We start from the raw sequence: 18,632 nt of genomic DNA on the forward strand, positions 1-18,632 counted from the left end.
CGATGTGAACTGTCAGTCATGGAAACCCAGGATAGCCCCCAGAAAAACAGATCCAAGCTCTGCACCTGGGACCAATCAGAAAACGCTATCTTGAGTTCTTTGGGCATGAGATCAAGCATATTTTTGACAAGACTGCCTAGATCTGATGTTAGCCGGAGGAATGGGAGATACAAAAATGGTGGCCATTGTGCTCCTGGCTCCTACAATCTCTTTCCATAGCCTACACTGCAGAATATACTTCTTTTACTACTTTCAATTGATCCACAATCATTATGCAGAGCATATTTCTTTTCCTACCTTTAATCAGTGTAAAATCTTGCTACCTTATTTCCTGTCCAATTCTTTGTTCAGGACAAAAACAACCTAAAACAAAGCCCTAGAAGAAAGCCGCAGCACTCCAATATCCCAGTAATAAAAATCCATAGAACTTGTGGATCTATGTAAAGAGGGAATCAATTTACAGATGGAAGGAGACAGCACTATCTGTAGGGCAGAGTAATGGTCCACTGGTAGGTGGCATCCATCAGTGGTGAAGAGCCATAGCTCATGCATAGGGAGAGACCCATCTTATGGGGGGGGGTGGCCTATTCACAGGTGATAAAGGACCATTGGTGTGTACAGGGGAATGGCCCAGGACTATTTGCAGGTAGGAGGGAATAGTCTAGCCAGTGGTGATGAACCTATGGCACACCTGCCACAGCAGGCTTCATTGTCACTGAAATGCTAAAAAGTTCCCCATCACTGGTATGCTTCTTGTGTCTTTAAGAATCTTAGGAAGTTTTAACTGGGTTTGTGTTTTTAGCCTGCAGTGTATACTAACCTGTAGTTTAAAAGGTGACAGAAAGGACAACCAGACCCTAGCCTTTTCTCATGAATCAGCGTCATTTGTGGACAGCAGGAGAAGAGAGCAAGAAGTAAAATGTGATTTACTTTGTCTCCTTTGCACCTGCCTTTATTTCTTCTATCCTACCTCAGCCTGGTCCCCCAGTAGAAGGGATGCTCCAATTAAGTCTCTCTTGGAAGATGTTTCTGGCAAGCACGGTTTTGTGGCTTCATAGACAAGTTCAGTCCTCATCCAGACATGATTCTGAGGAAGGAAACTCACCCTTGCCCCACATGGCCAAGTAAGCTTGCCTCTCAGGGGTGACATGTAACCCATTTTTGGTCACTCTTGTGTTGATGTGCTCCAGTTATCACCACAGACCAATGGGAATGCAGAGGTCCCAGGCTGAAGTTTCATTGTTGAGATTACTTGCATCTGGTGTGTTAAACAGGAACAGCGGCACGGAGTGCTGTCTCTCTGTGGTTGGAACACTTGAGAGAGGCTGACACTAGCACCATGCACTGCCAGTTCACAACCAGAAATACTTGCACAAACCTGAAAGCTTTCCCATCTGCACACTGCTTTAGACAATTGGTCTGTATTTCCAGTTTCAGGCAGGATATCCTAGACTTCATTCATCCTTCTCAGGACTTTGGTAGAGCTCTCAAATCATGAATTTATGTGTGCTCAGGTTTCTTTGAAGGCCATGGACTACATTCAGGTTCATTCTTCCTGCAGACTTATGATTCCAATAATAAACTCAAAGCACCTGCACACAGTAGGCATTCAGCATGTACCTGTTGAATGAATGAATATGGGAGAGTATCATCACCAAATACGACCTGGGAAGATTGCTGAAGCTGAGGTAAGAAAACTAACCCACTGCACCTTTAGAATAGGCTGTAGGCTTGCTTGCTGACTCCTGTTGCAGAGAAACAATTTTCAGGATGCGTCAAGTAAAAGGCTTAAAAGAAGGATTTGTTAGGCAGAAACTTAAAAGTACGCATGCAGAGAAAGAGTGTGGGCCCCAAGACAGTGAGAAGCCTATTTCCTGGGACAGGGAACATTTACGCTTTCTCAGAGGAGTGGAAATGCTGGGTAAAAGTGACCCAACCCCAAGAAGGGAACTGGCCCTTTTTACATGTATGAGCTCAGTTTTATTTTATTTTGGGCGACCTTGGCTGGGTCATAGAAGGATGGTCTTTTAAAAGCTCAAGTTTGAGCTATGATTTCCTAGTCTGCTTACCAACTTTTTTCTGTGCAGCTTTGGTAGGAATATCTGATTTCCTACTCTTGGCCCCGATTGTTGAGAAACAGTGCTTTCTTTTTTTTCTACACTACCATCTCTTCCTCTGTCTCCTCCGTTTGCACCCAGACGGAGGGCAGCAGCTGCATGAAAAGAGACCGTTAGGGCCAGTCAACTGGGGACAGAGGCTCAAAACTACACTCTTAGTCTTTATCTGTTGTGATGAAGCCGAGTCTCATTAAAGTCCTCCATGAGTTGGCTTCAACAGGCCTTTGCCACCTTAACTCTTCACCTCCCTTGCAGAAAAGCTTCCCCATTCTAATCCAGCAGGATTAGAATCCAGTGTGTGTGTGGGCACACACACACTTCTGCTGTACGCCTGTAACTTCCCACATCATAGGTTCCCACAAGGACTCTTTGTTTGTCCTCCCATGCAGTTCTAAAGGGTGTTCTCAAGTTTCCAGCTTACCTTAGAGAAGTCTCCTCTAACTTTCTCTGCTAGAAGGTGGATCCCAGAAGGAACCCCTCTCCGCTAAGCACCTGCCTTGCTTCTTGTTGACACCACTCCTAAGTCTGTGTTGGATCTACTGTGTGGCAGCTACTTCCCCATGGAAGTATTCTGTGGAGCAGGTCCCACCCCGCCGTAATTCTGAGTTACGGAAAATGTGACTCCGTAAACCTGTGACTCTAAGAAGGTGATGGCCAGAGCATCTACCTCACTGTGTCCCTTGTTTAGGGTCTCTGGACCTTAGAACTAGCCACACTTTGGTACAATACCCTTTGGTATGCAGGTTAAGGCAACAGACCCTCACATTTCTTTTTGGTCCTAATCTCATCTCCAGCAATCCCCATCATTTCTTCCTCTAAAAGTGTACATTGTTGTGGATTTCCTTCCCCATAATCATCTTAAACTAAGTGGTTCCATTCCTACACTTACCATGCATACATAGAAACATCTTCCAAGTCTACCCAGAGGATAGATAAGGTCCATGAAACAGAAAACCAGTGGAAACTTTTAAGGCATAATTGCTGACTAACACTAATAACTCAGAACCACTAGAATAGTTGAGCATGAGATTTATAAATCATCTTATTTTAGAAAATTTGGGGAAACATCTTGTGTGGTTCAGGCGTGGCCCAGGTGACCTTTGCCCCTGGTAACTGCAGTGTGGCTTTGTGTAAACATGGTCCAGAGGTCTGTGGACCATGGCAGATACTGATGTGGAGAAAAGCTGCTGTCACTGTCTGGGCTGCTTCGTGGTGGTACTGGGTTCTGGGATGCTGGATTCTGCTTCTGGAGGTGGTTTCTAGGTTCTTTCAGTCCTGTGCAAAGAAGTGGTCAAGACAAGCACAAATGGTAGCAAAGTTTTATTAACAGTAGGCAGAGTGAGTCTGGGCCAAATAAAAGTAGGAAAGAATTATACCCTACAGGGTGAGAGTGGGTTACCTGTGCAATAGAGACCACAGTAACCAAAACTCCGTGTGGATGGTCTTTTTGTACCACCCACTCTGCTCAGGCAGACCTCAGATCTAGGGCATCCTATGGAAAACCTGCTCGCGGTCTTGGGAGAAGTCCAGGTGCAGGGCTTTGGTACATGTCCTGCGAATGTGCTTTGAGATTTTGTAATTAACAGGTCACACCTGTTTCTCAGCTAGCTTTGCTAGGCCCTGATCTCCTATCTCAATGGAATGGGAACGTCTCCAGTATTCATTAGAGCCTAAGAAACAATGAAATCATCTTTCATCAGGCTGTGGTTAAATAAGACATGTGGAATTCCAAACTGGATTCTTATGGAGAAATAAAATGTGAAGATGATTTCTGGAACAGAACTTCTCAAGATGTTGACAGAGGAAAAAAATATGATCTTTTTCAGATGTGGGACAGATGTGGCTAAAAATTCTCAATCACAATCCAAACAGTGGGTAGAGATCATGGTTTAAGTACCCAAAGAAGAAATAACATCCAAAAGAGAATTTAAAGTATCTTCAAGCTGTTCTGTGTTAAAATGGTTGCAGGCTACTATGTGACTTTTCAGCCTATTTTATAGCCCTTTATTCCACTTTCTTTCAAAGCACATTTGGAAAAACAACAATATTATTATTTCCTTCCCTTTAAATATTACCTAATTCCTCAAAACTTGTGATTTTTAAGCATTTACTTGAATTGTAACTGTGAACTTCAGAACCTCTTTATTATGTCTTCAAAGCTACTGCTTTGATTCTTCATGAGACTGAAACCTGTACAGCCTGAGTCAGGGTATCTGTAGTCACATTAAACAGTATTCCAGTGCTGAGCTATGGATTTGTGGCTATGTGTGTGATGGAACATGCCTGTAATCCCAGCACTTGGGAGGCTGAGGCAGGAGGATTGCTGTAAATTCAAGGCCAGCTTGGGCTACAAAATGAGTTCAAGGTCAACCTGAACTGCATAGCAAGACCCTGTTTCAAAACAACAAACAAAACAACAACAAAAACCCCTCAGTGTTCCAATCTACCACTAGAAATGACTGTGGTGCCTCAAAATGTACTTGAATTTCATTGTTGTAAGAGTTGATTTGGACTTTCCAGAGTCACTTTCCAGAGACCATTAAAATTAGGAAAGCGCAGAAGGCTGAGGGGTTGGAGCTGGCATGTGATGTCAATGGCACCCTGAGGACTTGAAGGCTATTTTAATGCTCTAGCTACTTATAGAGCTCAAAGTGGACCACACATTTTCTAGCTCACGTTCCCAGCCCAATACATGATTTTCTTCCTCATAGAACAACACACTAACTCTTGATGGAGTCTGATCCCAGTATCTACCTTCTGTCTATCTGTCTATCTATTTATTTATCACCTATCTATCTGCATCTATCTAAAGAGAGAATAGAGAAAGTTGTGATTTAAAATTTCCTGGAATTTCTTGCCTCTTACAGTACAGGAGCTTGGATTCATACTCGAGGCCAAAGGTCTTTCTTCTGAGAAGCCACCCCAAGGGGAAAGGACCTCTTTTGGAAAGAGCTAGTGGTATGATTCCAGTTTTATGTGTAACTACTGTGGGCAGAATTGCATTCTGCAGATTGTGGTTCTTTAATTTTTAAAATAATTTTCTTTCCTAAATGTGAATTTATACCACAATGTTAATATTTTATTGGTTAGTTTTTGTGGAGTTGGTGCATAACTCCGCACCAATGGAATTAAATCCTAAGAAAAGAAGCTAAATTCTAAGACTTACAGAATATTGTAAGAAACAAAGGCAAGACTGACCATCTCTTCCTTTCTCTGCACTGGAAAAATCCATTGAAAAAGAAAACAGAAAACCCATTCAAAAAGAAAAAGAAGGAAAGAAAGTAAGGTAAGGCCATGTTCGGGGAAAGAAATGGAAGGGGTCTGGGCAGTGCAACTCACTCTAGGCTAACTTCTGCTTACTTGATGTGTTATTTTAAAAGGGGTAATCCAGATTGTGGGAAAGGGGCCGATGCTGGGTCAGGTACTCAAAAATGTGGGGGAACCATAGGACAGGGATATTCTAATTCATTTCCATGGATAAATTCTTCTTCCAAAGTGAATGGCTGAATTCACTGCTAATTACTCAAGAAGGGGTCACCTGCACACAGTAATGGAATTCCACGCAGGAGCACTGGAGTGGAGCATGAAGAGAGACTAAAGTAGTTAGTTGTTCTGTGAACCCAGTTTCTTCCTTACTGTTCTGATGAGGTGCCGGTAACTGGGATTCAACAAATGCAAGAGTCAATGCATTATACTTTGCACTCTGTTCCGCCCACCTCCAACTCCCCATGGAGTTTTCTATCTCCACGCATGTCACCACCATCCACCTGCTTGCCGAGTTGGGAGCTTTGATCGCCTCCACCTCTCTGCTTCCTCTGTGGTCTCAAGAGAGTAGATGCTTCTTAGAATGTGTGAAATCACAAAGAAGCTCTGAACAAGCTTCTAAATTTCTGGTGGGATTCTGTCTCATAATCTAGAGGGTTCACAATTATTTATTATTAATCTTTAACTTGTACATATATTTAGGTCTCCATTAGTATATATACTATCATCCTTTGAATTATAATACATATCATTATTAGTCTTTAAATTGTGCACATATAAACTCCAATCTATGATATTTTTATCAATTCAGAGGTTTTTTAAAAGAAATACGGGACTCTAGAGAAGGTTCTTTTTCATAGTTTCCATTCAAGTGTATCACTATTCTCAGTTTTCTCCCTGTAAAACAAGAAAGTTGGACTTCTGTGGTGGAAAACTGCCTTGGTTCTGTTGTGCTACAACACAAGAAATAGCAGGCAGCTTTAAAGACATCTTGAGAGACATCTGGTCCACCTCCATACTTTCCAACCAAATTACTGCTTCATTAAAACCAGTCCCAGCAAAAGGGAACCATTTTGAATTGGAAATCCCACCCCTCCCTATTCTTGGGCAGGAATTACATAACATTGTTATTTAGTGAACTTTAAACGTCTACAAATCCTCTCTCTCTGTCTCCTCCTCCCTTTCTCCCCTCCCTCCCTCTCTTCCTTTCTTTGTACTAAAGATTGAACCAGGATTTTAATACTGATCTACTTCCCTTCCACTTTTTAAATTTAATTTTTTTTTTTTTTGAGATAGGACCTTACTGTTTTCCAGGATGGGCTCAAACTTATTTTTAGTATCTTTTCAAATAAAATGCTGATATACAAAGGTTTGCAAAGTTTTAGGGGACTAACCCTAATGGGGCTGCCTCTCAAGAATGTGAGGACTCCTAACATCAACAGCACACCCGTATCAGATACGTGCGCTCGCACATGCGAGTGTGTTAAGAGCAAGCAGCAAGATGTGTTGGTGTATTTTCCTTGGCCAAATAAAATTAAGTTATTGGTACAGATGTAATATTTAGTGAAACTAGAACCTGCCTGTGTGTGTAAATGTTCCTGTAGAGCCGAGACACTCAAAACCGTATGTTTCAATTCAAGTATTTTCTGATAATGTGGAACATTCTGTTTCTCATTGTCCCGCAGAATTGCACTGTGCTTGAAATCAGGTTAACAAGAACTAAATTCAATCATTCTGTGCCCAATTGGGTATCTGCTACCTGGGGTACTGAATATCCTACTTTATGTTGTTTTTATTCTCAATTTTGTCTGGTTATTTCCTTAGGGATCACAGAGCAATAGCAGGCAGCAAAGTAATGAAATGTGGTAAATCTGGTTAGAGAGAAATATGACTAAAAATACTTTGCTTTGTTTCATCTCAGCAGCCCCATATTTAGTGTGGCTTATTTTGGTTTACAAAATACTAAAACTTGTTTTTAGAAGGAAAGAGGGAGCAAAATTTACTACTCTGGGAAACAGAGAGCCTGCTCAACTTTATAGTATATAAAAGCCTTTTGTTTAATAGATATGTATAGAATTTAGATGATAATTAGTAGCTTTCATGGATACCAGTTTGCTAAGATTCCTGGACCTTTCTGAGACAGGAGCTCACCGGGCCCTAGCTTGCACAGAGGCTTTGATCAACTAACTGCAGGCCCCAGGGGACCAGCCAGCGGGTGGCACCACTGGGGAGATTTAGGAATCCTTGATGCAGAAGGTCAAGTTTTTCTGCAGACAACAGAGAAGTTAACACTTGTTTCTCAGACAACTTTTGGTGCTGTAATCTGGGAACACTCGGGCACCAGCCCCAAACAATTAACAGTGATCCTGGAGATGGGAATGTAGCTCAGAGGCTTAGCATTTGTATGGCACATGTGAAACTATGTTTAGATCCCCAGAACTGGGGAAAAAATGATTCTTAAGGAGGCAAAGAGAGGAACTCTCTTCTGCGTAACTAGATTTCTTTTCCCACTCAGTATTAGGGATTTAACCCAGTAACTTCCATTTCCAGCCCTTTTGTATTTTTTATTTGGAGATAAGAGTCTGGTTAGGTTGCTGAGTTACTTGTAATCTTTCTACCTCAGCCTCCCAGAGTGCTAGGGTTCCAGACATGTGTGCTACCATACTCAACTAGATTGTGTGTGTGTGCACACATGTGTAGTGCTAGGGATCAAAGTCAAGACCTCACACATGCTAGGCAAGCACTGTAACACTGACATTCTCAGACCAACAACTAGGTTTTTGAGGGGCTTTTTCAAAATACAGTGTAAGCTCCAAATGATCATCCCTCTTACAGGTGAGTGAAATGAGAAATCTTAAAAGGAGCAAGTTTATTGGGAGAATTGGGAAAGCAAGAAGACAGAGAACCACTAGTTTACAGAAAGGTTTTGGAAAGTTGTGTGTATCCAGAAACTACTTACACCCTTGAAAACTGAATCAAATCCAAGTCAATAGTTAGGTTCAATGTTGACTTTATGAGAAAATTTGATTCACTTCTTGTCCAGTTTAGTTTGTGAACATAATCATGAAGATAATTGAGTTCATGAAGTGAGGCACCACTATAAATACATCTCCCGCATTCTTCCTTTACATTACACATTTTGAGATCATAATCCACTGTGACTTAGCACTAAGAACACTGCACCAGGTGTCAAGAGCTCCAAGTCTGCCTTCTGTGAGTCTGTTAAGGTTTGTAGTGATTCCTTGACAGGAATCCCAGCAACAGCAAGTCACGTAGAGGGCAGGCTGCAGGAACTTGGGCTCTTGTTTGACACAGGTGAGCTGCTCATTGAGGATTTGTGCTTCTGTATCCTTGGTGCTGAGACAGGATAGGATCCAGTACTGGAAATGCTTACTAAATATCTGCTAATGGAGTTGTTTTCAACTCAATAGCTACCTGACAAGAACAGGATAATTAGAAAGTGAATATTGCAATTTGTCATATCTATGTAATGAAAATATGCATTTCTTAAAATAATGCTTTAATACTGGGTCAATAAATAGCACCACATAAACAACAGTGACTGGCAAAAATTAGGGTATAAAACAAGCAATGTGTTCTCAATTTTGTAAAGATAAACACACACACACACACACACACACACACACACGGGCTCTGGGATTTCTTCATTTCTGTTTCTCTCACTCTTCAGTATCATCAAACACACAAAGGCTGTAAGGAATAATGCCAAAATGTCAACAAGAATTCCTTCTGGGTGGTGGTTTGTGGTGTTTATTTCCTTCTTTGTATTTTTCTTGTATAAACTCTGTATAATTAGGATGTGATTTCTTCAGTCACAAGAGGCAAAACGGTCTAACTGAAATTTCCCTAAAACTTTTTGCCCCTACAGCTGCAGAGGGCTTTGGCACCTCTAATCGGACCTCCAACTGGACAAGGGTACGGGGGCCAGGTGTCATTCTTTTGGTGCCCGCAGTGCCAGGTTGCCACCGCAGAGCCTGAGGCTGGAGGCGAGCAGGAAGTAAGTACCACCTGCTTGCCAACACCGGACTCCTTGTTTCTCCTTTGATAAGTCAGTTTCAACTCTGGGTTAGCAAATCCTTTAAAAGCAAAGCATGATTTTGAGTTTTTGGCTTACCTTTCTGGTTTCTCATTTTTCTTTAAGTTTTAAACTGGCGAATTCCTAATATCATTTTGGTTCTTTTAAGTTTCTGCAAACTTTAAAATAATCTACCCAACAGTATCGTTTTCAGTAACAAGGGTAGCTTGAGATGTCATTAGCTTTAACAGGGGGCTAGCTTTAAATTTAGATTCTGACCAAAATAAGAGTTAGCCAAGTTTGAAGTAAAGAGCAAAGGAAGGAAACTAGGTGCCCTTTGCTTAATAAGAGTCCTGTACTTATTTCAGAGTGACAGTATTTATTGGCAAGGGACCAAATTAGAAAAAGTTTTGAAAATTTATGTAAAATCCTGATTCTCAGAAATAATATTTTGCAGTGGTTTAAACATTTGTTAAATAAAATTGATATATTATTTATTTAACCTCAATGATTATACTGGAGGTTTAAGTGGAGTTTACTAGGGTTTTATCTTAAGGCAACTTAACTCATGTTCTACAGAGATTCAATGTTTTTATTTCAAAATTATTTTAGTGGTGAAGTTAGGTAGATAAATAGCAAACCACAGACTCAATTACATTTTATCAATTTTCTCCTGAAGTGCAACTGCAGATTTCTCTTTCTGTATAGAAAAACAGGCTTTCAACATTTTTTTTTATTCTTTAAAAAATTTTTTTTTAATTTTGAAGGTAGTAAAACACAACAGAACAAGACCAAATCGAGAGCCAATCAAGACAATGCAGTGAAATTGGTACAGAACTTCACAGTAGGTTACCGGGATAACAGCAATAGGTACCATAGTGTATCTCATTATCTTCACAATAGTTCTTTTTTCAATCAGGTATAGCAAAATCAAACCAAATACAGAACATCGTAATACTTATCAGAATAGTATTGAATAGAGCAATACAATTAATCAGAACAAAGCAAAACAGTGATAACGATATTTGCCTTCAAAGAGATGGTAGAAGGAAACCCCCATATTTGCTATATTGCATATGATCATCCTCCCAAGAGATGCTCAGAGCTCTGGCTCCCATTTGCTAATGGGGGTGGGGGATGTTTGATTCTCAGCCTGCGTGCTGGTAGGCTCCTGGCTGCTTACCAGGGAGGCAAACAGGTTCCTTTGTTACCCAGCGCCCTAAGTTCCACCATGGTGGGTATCTCAAGAGATGCTGGCTGGCTGGTTCTCTTCCTGGGTTGCCTGCCACTCGCTCAAGCTATGGCTGCTTATCAAGGAGATGAGCACAAGCTTTCAACTTTAAATGATTTCTTTTGATGCCCTAGAAAGATGCTAGTGGAACAAAATTTTTTGAAAAATTATACATCTTTATATATCCAGTGTTTTTAATCTGTGACTGTAAAGAACAAAACATCCTTTTAAGTTCAGGAATTTCACGTTATCAGTACATAGTAGTGGCCAGCGTGATCTTAGCATTCAAACATTTTATTTTCTATTAAAAGTTGGAATATTTTACTGGCAGGAAACAAGAGTATAAAATATAAATGTAACATTTTAAAAATTGATTCATGAAATTTTGGAAAAAAATGGCAGCTTGCTAGGGGGCTGGATGCAGTCTCTGTGGAGAAATCAGATCAGACGCTAGAATATGACAACATGGAGAGGGCCTGATGAATGGATAATGATTCTTATTAACAAAGGCGGTAACCAAAGGGAAAAATAAAACTAGGATGAGTAAGGAAAAGCGCGGGTGGAGAGCTGAAGCCCGAAGAGCTCACTGAGACCCATTCCACGCTGTACTAGGCACGCCCGCAGGATCTAAGGTTGTGCTGAGACCACAGTTGCTGATAATGGGAGTTGGTGAATCCTGGGCCCTTAACAGGAGGATGCGGCACAGTGAGCAGTGGATCTAAGGGGAAGAGCTATATTGGCTCTCGATGACTGCTGGAAATTGGGACCTGTGGCCCCACGAAGCAGCCAGAGCCACCTGGCCGTGCCAGAGGAGACTGTGAGAAGCTCCTGGGCTCCGCAGCCGGACACTGTGCAGTTTTCTGACCAATCCACCCTGTGTTGGGAACGCAGTGAAAACATGCAGTGCAGTGTGCAGAGGACCCAAGAGAAAGGTCTGCATTGATTTCCAGTGAGTGCTAGGAATTGGGTCCTGCAGCTGCTGTCCCTGGCTGAAGGACATCTTGGAGTTGGGCAGAGCCTGGTGCCATGGTGACCCCTGGTGCAGAGAGGTCTGGTGGAGGACAGCTTGGAGTTGGGCAGAGCCCGGCACCGCGATGACATCAGCCAGCCACCTTTGGCACAGAGAGAACTGGCAGGGTCAGCTGGGGTTGAGCTACGCCTCCGGTTGGGATCCAATAAGCAGATACAAAATTGTCGCGACTCTGTGATGTCCACAAGGTACAGCCTAACTTGCACATTGACTGGAATAGAGGCTCAAGGCTAGCCGGCTAGCCTGCACCATCCCTGCATCCCTGTGTGCACCTCAGATAACAGCAAATTGGGGAAGGCAGCAAAAACTCCAGTTAGCATGCTTCGGAAAGACCCTAAGCAATATGGAGAGGGCCAGAGACCCCCAGGACACACCAGTCTGAAAGAAACCAGAAACATGGTAAGAGATAGAAATAAAAAAAATCTCCAGCTGCCAGACATGGGAAAATAAGCCCAGGAGAAATAAATACAAAAGAGAACCAGTGCAGTAACCACCCAATACTAGACACAGCATCAGCAGATATAAAGAAATACCTTCATGACCTCATAGATGAATTTAAAACTGTACTTCTGATCCAAGTTAGGCATGATATAAAAAGATTAATTAAAGAAATGATAAGCCCCTCCCAAGAGAACACAGATGGAAGAATGGAGGAAATCAGAAAAGAAAGAGAAACCTCTGATGAAGAATTTAAACATAACCTAGAATATATGAAACAGATCCAAAGAGATTAGCAGGAAACTAAAAACTCCATTGAAAACTGGTAAAATGCCTTGACAGAAATTAAAGTTAGCCTTTTGAAACTTATGATAGCAAAAGAAAAGACCTCTTAAAAATAACGAGGAACTAGAAAGAAGCAAGTCAAAGACTAGAAGATGACAAAAGGATACATAACTTAAGAATAAAGCACATGAGTGAGGAAGCAGGAGTAACCAAAAATGAACTACTAAGAATATTCACAGATATATTAAAGGAAAACTTCCCAAACATAGGAAAAAGAAATGATATCCAGATAAATGAAGCATAAACTCTAGCCACCTATAACCAAAACAGATCTACACCCAGACATATAATAATCAATATTCCAGAAATCCACCAAAAGAACAGAATACTAAAAGCAGCCAAAGAAAAGAAGCAGATTACCTACAATGAAAAAAATTATCAAAATAACAACAGACTTATCAACACAAACTCTCAAATTGAGAAGAGACTGGGGGGAAATAGTCCAAGCCCTGAAAGAAAATAATTTGCAACCAAGACTGATGTACTCAGAAAAACTCTCTCAAAATTAATGAGGAGGGGCTGGGGATTTAGCTCAGCGGCATAAGCACCTGCATTGAAAGCAGGCAGTCGTGAGTTCGATCCCTGGTACCAATAAAAACAAAACAAAACAAAAAAAAAAGACAAAAATTAATGGGGAAATAAGATGTTTCCAAGACAAGGAGGAACTGTGGGAGTTCACGGGCACCAACCCAACCCTATGAAGAATGCTAAAGGACATTCCAGAGAGAGAGAGAGAGAGAGAGAGAGAGAGAGAGAGAGAGAGAGAGAGGAAGGGATACCAGTATTCCAGCAACAGTGGCAGAGAAGCTTCAATGAACGGGGCAGACAGTGGAATGAGGGAGTAAGGTGGACAAATTATAGCAGTAAAGTGGAATAGCAGACATGAGGCAGAGACAGTAAGCTATAATCTTTAATACAGATAGCCTTGATACACTAAAATACAAAAAAAAAAAAAAAAAAAAAAAAACCCATGCAGAGTAGATTAGGAGGCAGGCTCCATCGAGATGTTCTGAATGGGAAATACACTCAACCCAAAGAAGGGTTAATAAACTGAAAGTCAAAGATGTGACAGGAAACCAGAGAGAAATAGGACAACTCATCCAGCAGCCACAGATAGATTGGAAAGCTATGACACTTTTGGGCAGTGTAGAACTACACAGCTAGAAGGAAGGAAAACCCTATGACTTTAGTGAGTAAAGGAGTACAGCTCAAGATCAAGCTCAGGGATAGAAAGGTTCAGCAACACTCAGATAGACAATGGCTGGCCCCCTAATCTAAAAACTAATGGGGCTAGTGAGACCCAAAACATACAAAGGATCCTGAGAAGGGGAAAGGTGAAAAATAGCCTAAAAAAAGGAAGGCAGAGGTCATTGTTAATAGTGTATCAGGATTTAAAAGTCACAGTAGTCTTATCGCTCTGTTTAGTTTGATTTTATTTGGTTCCGGTCTGTTCACTCATATCAGATTTGAGGGCACAGACAGCTAACCCAAAAATAGCAGGTTATACCATGGTAACTATCCTTAATTTCCTATTAACTTAAACTGAAACCCTGTATTACTTACATTGTCTTAATATGACTAATCTTATTTGAATCTGGGGTTTGTTAGATTGCGGTTTTGCCTTGGCTGATTTTATTCGAATTTGGTATTCTTGATAGTCTCAAGTCTAAAAGTAGAGGCAACTACTCTGAAGATGACAAGATGTAAAAGATATCCATACTGGTTTTGATTATTAACCGCTCTCAAGTCCTACAATGTTTTCAAAGTTGTGTTTTTATAAAAATAGCTATGTAATACTATGCTTAACTATATTAAGCCTGATGATGTGGACAAGTCTATTGACAATAACGAGAGAAAGCATAGTAACTGGTAGATCACCTAATATTGTGGTCTTATGTGTCTTTTCATTGCATGTTTTTCTAGGAATTTGTTTTGTTGTCTTGTTATCATCTGTTTTTCCCTATAATACAGAAAGGATAGAAATTCACACACGGGAAGAATTTTTTAAACTATTTATGGGAACAGATTATATAATGCAAGATGTAATGAACAGATACTCTAAAGAAGAGACAATAAGACACCCAATGCTAATTCTGTAACATTATGATATAAAATCTAGCAATACTATTATTCACTGTTCAGAATGGTATTAGTCTAGTCTCTTAAGTTCAATTTCAGCATACATAAAGATAAGGACAGCTACTACGAAGAGAATGAGAGACATTATGGTAGTCATTATTGACTTCTCCAATATCAGATCTTGAAGACCTAAAAAGCCTTCATCATCCTGTAATGATTTGATTAGTTCTATAATATGAAGTATGTATTTAATGTGTGCAAAGATGGGGACAACTATTTGGAAGAAAACTAGAGACAATAAGATAGACAGTGAAGATCTCCTGTAGACTTGCTTTGAAATCTGTATTTCTTTAAATTGTTTCTTTATGAACTGGTTTGTTCTGTTTTGATATGTTTAATCTTACCCTCTTTAAGATAAAAAACAAGTATGTAGGACTGATAACCATATTACTAAGTTTTTGTTGGATCATTGAGCAGAACAGTTGGCAGTGTCACTATTTGAATTTTACTTTATATGCTTTAATTTTGTAACCTGAACAAATATTTCTAAGATGACAATATGTAACTTATCAATTAGTGATTTCTTACTGTTTATTTTTCTGTAATTTTGTATTATTTCTACCCTTTTTTTTCTCCATGTGTTCTTGTTTGTTTCTTTCTCTTTAAATAAAAAAATTTGATTCGTATCATGGGGCTTCAGAAAGCTGATAAATTAAGATGGTTAATAGTTTATGTTTTTCCTACTAATACAGAATGGGAATAAGTTCCAAAAATTTTTAAAAATCACTGAGAAAAAAATATAAAATTGAGAAAGTCTGTCCATTTGGTCTATTCTCTCCAAGTACTTTTTAATTTTCAGGTATATTTAAGCATGTATCCTTTCATGCTTATCATCAGGCCATCCCTTCTAACCTGTTTGTCTACTGCCACAGCCAGACTTCTTGCAGAAGATTCATCCTGCTTGCCCAATGTTCCTCTTGTCTTCATGGCATTACTTTAACTATAGCAGCTGTCAAAGAAATCTCTTCGATACAAACTTCCTGTTTCTTCTTGAGCTCTTTCTCAAAGACATTTTTCTGAACTTGGACCTCAGCTGACCCCAGCAAACTCCCATCTCCTCAGCCTCTATGACTTCAGCTCTCTGCCCTGATCCTAACTGCTCTTTGCTGCTGGTCTTCCTTTTTCCTAACTTAAGCATTGGTATTGTGTCCTCAAAATTGTTATTTTGTGTTTTCTCATTCCCTGCATTCTCACACACAATTTCAGCTAACATTTCAATGTGGATGAGCCCTTCCCACAAACATTCTATCATTTTCTATGATTCTGGTTATCTGTTAATCATCTTTCCCTGGTGCTTTGCTAATGTCACCAAGCCCTAACACATAAATCAATAATCTTCACCTTTCCCTATTCTTCCACACTTCCCATATTTCTCTTTACTCAAATGTAAAGAGCTGCCTGACCAGCGCACTCCATTCATACCTAATTTCTGGGATCTGTTTTTTCTGGGTCTATTAGCACCCTTTGACTTTCCAGCATCTGTACTTCTGAACCTGTCGCTGGAGGATTTCACCCCCTGTTCAGGACAAACTTCTAGCTTTGTCTGGAGTTATTCTGGCCCCTGTACAAGACAATGTAACCACATGTGGATTGGCACCCGCCCTTCTATGAACTTGTATTGGGGACCTGGCCTAGATCCCCAATGTCCCAAATGAGTGTACAGTGAAGGCTTAAATAAATGAGACAAGTGGTATGATTTTAAGTTCCAGGAGGATCAAAACCCTCTTGCAGAGTTCTTGACTCTGAGGCTAAGATGAGAGCTAAGACAAAGAGCTTCTCTGGGTAGCCCATATTTATTATATCTTCAAACAAAGAGAAGATACTGAGGAAAGTACAGACAATGAGCAGGACCGTGGGAGCCACCTCAAGGATGTCTCCAAATCATGAATCAAGTCAATTTAGTAGCACTGTCTTATCATGAAGACATGGTAGAAGGGAGACTGTAGGAGTAATTTTTGCAGCTGCAGTCTCTACCTTGTTAATTGGGGTTGGCCAAGTGTCCACAGCTGTGGCCTTACCTTGACCTTTGTATCTCTGGAATCACAGGCCATTGCAGGCCTCAGCCAGGACTAGTGATTCATATAGGTTCACTTACTATGAATCAGCTTCCATCGCCAGGCAAGGGGCCTAGGCCTAGGACAGACTCACAGATAAACACAGAAAGCCAATTAGTAAAATTTAAATCCTGCTCAGAGCTGCTTCACAGTGGTCTCCAACAAACTTGTGTACATCCTCACGCTTTTGCTCACTTTATTTCTTCCTTTTGGAATGCCCCAGCTCTCCCATTTCTTCTGTACCCTAAATGTGTCTAGCATTAAGTACTGCTCTCCTTTAGTGTCTTTGGAATGCCAGTCAGTAAAACAAAACAAAACAAAATAACCTGAAAAAAATGTATCTAGAGATACAAGATTATAGCACCTATGAGAAGAATAGCACTTCAGGAAGGGGACAATATCAAAGGACTGTATATTTAGGAAAACAAAATTAGAAAATCCACTGATGATTTTTCTTGAAAGAGCTGTCTATACTTGTGATTTCAAGTCTCCCTTTTCCCTTTTCTCTGAGAAGGGAAGCTGGGTTTCATCTGGCCCTCCACCACTCCACAGAAACTGCTCATCAGGGTCATCAAGGGCCTCCATGTTGTGAAATTCAGTGGTCAATTATCAGTCCTCTTCCTCTGTCAACACCTGCCCTTTTCATTCTGTTGATAACGCTACCCTTCCAAGTGATCATGCCCAAAATCTTGGACTCATCCTAGACAGCTTTCTCTCAAATCCTTAAGCTAGTGGGCTTTTCCTTCAGAATATATTCAAAATATCCACTTTGTATCTTCCCTACTGCTACCACAGTGGCCCTAGCCATTATCATTTTCTGCTTGGATTCTTAACTGGTCTCCCTGTTTCTTCTCTCACACTCACTCAGCTCCACTCTATGCATAACATAGGAACCAAAGACCAGATCATGCCACTCCTTTGGGCCCAGCCCCGTATCAGTCTGTGAAAAGTATTTCACCACAGACTACAAGGCCCAATGTGGTCAGCTCTTGATTCTCTCACTCCCCTCTGGTTCCTTTACTCTGGCCATTCTAGGCTCCAGGACATTTCTTTTTTTTTGTCTTTTTCCTTTTTATCGGTACCGGGGATCGAACTCATGACTGCCTGATTGCAAGGCAGGAGCTTATGCTGCTGAGCTAAATCTCCAGCCCCTCCAGGACATTTCTTAAACACACAGATTGTTCCTTGTACCTGGAAAGCTCATGTCTCAGATATCCACATAGCCAACTCATTCACCTCCTTTAGGTGTCTGCTCAAGGAAGCCTACCCTAGCCATTTGCTCACCTTGTTTGAGAGACAACTCCAGTGACTCCCTTTGAATCCAAAACAATTGCTGTGACTTTGATTACTTGGAGACTCATTTCCTTATACTGATATGTAAAACAGCTGGCTAGGATATTTCCTTCTCTCTTCAACTGGCTCTAACCATTGCAAATAAGGCTAACCGAGGTGCTAATGTGCAAAGTCTATAGCCATCAGACAGTCCTGTTTCCTTGCCATGTTCTCCACAATACAAGACTGAGCTGGCGAGATGTTAACTCCAGGAATGTCAACTGGATATGAACCTCAAGAGTTTGCATATCAGAAACTGAAGTGATAGTCTTCCAAAACAATTCCACTGCTACCCTAATTGGGTTATGTAAATTGATCCTTCTGGCTACCGATATCTCTGCAAATTACAGAGATGCCATGCTTGCACCTGGCCTACTAGCTGAAGTTACTCAGTAATCCCGACATCCTCACTATCACCCAGCCTTGAGCCACCCTCCTTTCTTCACAAGATAATAAATGCTGGGAAAGGCCTAGGATGGAGGCCTTTATCTGCATGTCTTCACGGGAATTGGACTTAGGACTCCTTGGCTGCCCTTAACTTGGTACATGTCTTGGTGTTTTCACTCTGGCTGTGGGTTGGATTAGTGATAGTAGATTGGAGTTAACTTGCTAGGATTCTAATGACATCTCGATGGGATTAAAAACC

This window comes from Cavia porcellus, unplaced genomic scaffold (assembly GCF_034190915.1).
Source record: "Cavia porcellus strain 051 isolate PalLab524CR breed Dunkin Hartley unplaced genomic scaffold, mCavPor4.1 scaffold_20, whole genome shotgun sequence".
Classification (NCBI taxonomy): Eukaryota; Metazoa; Chordata; class Mammalia; order Rodentia; family Caviidae; genus Cavia; species Cavia porcellus.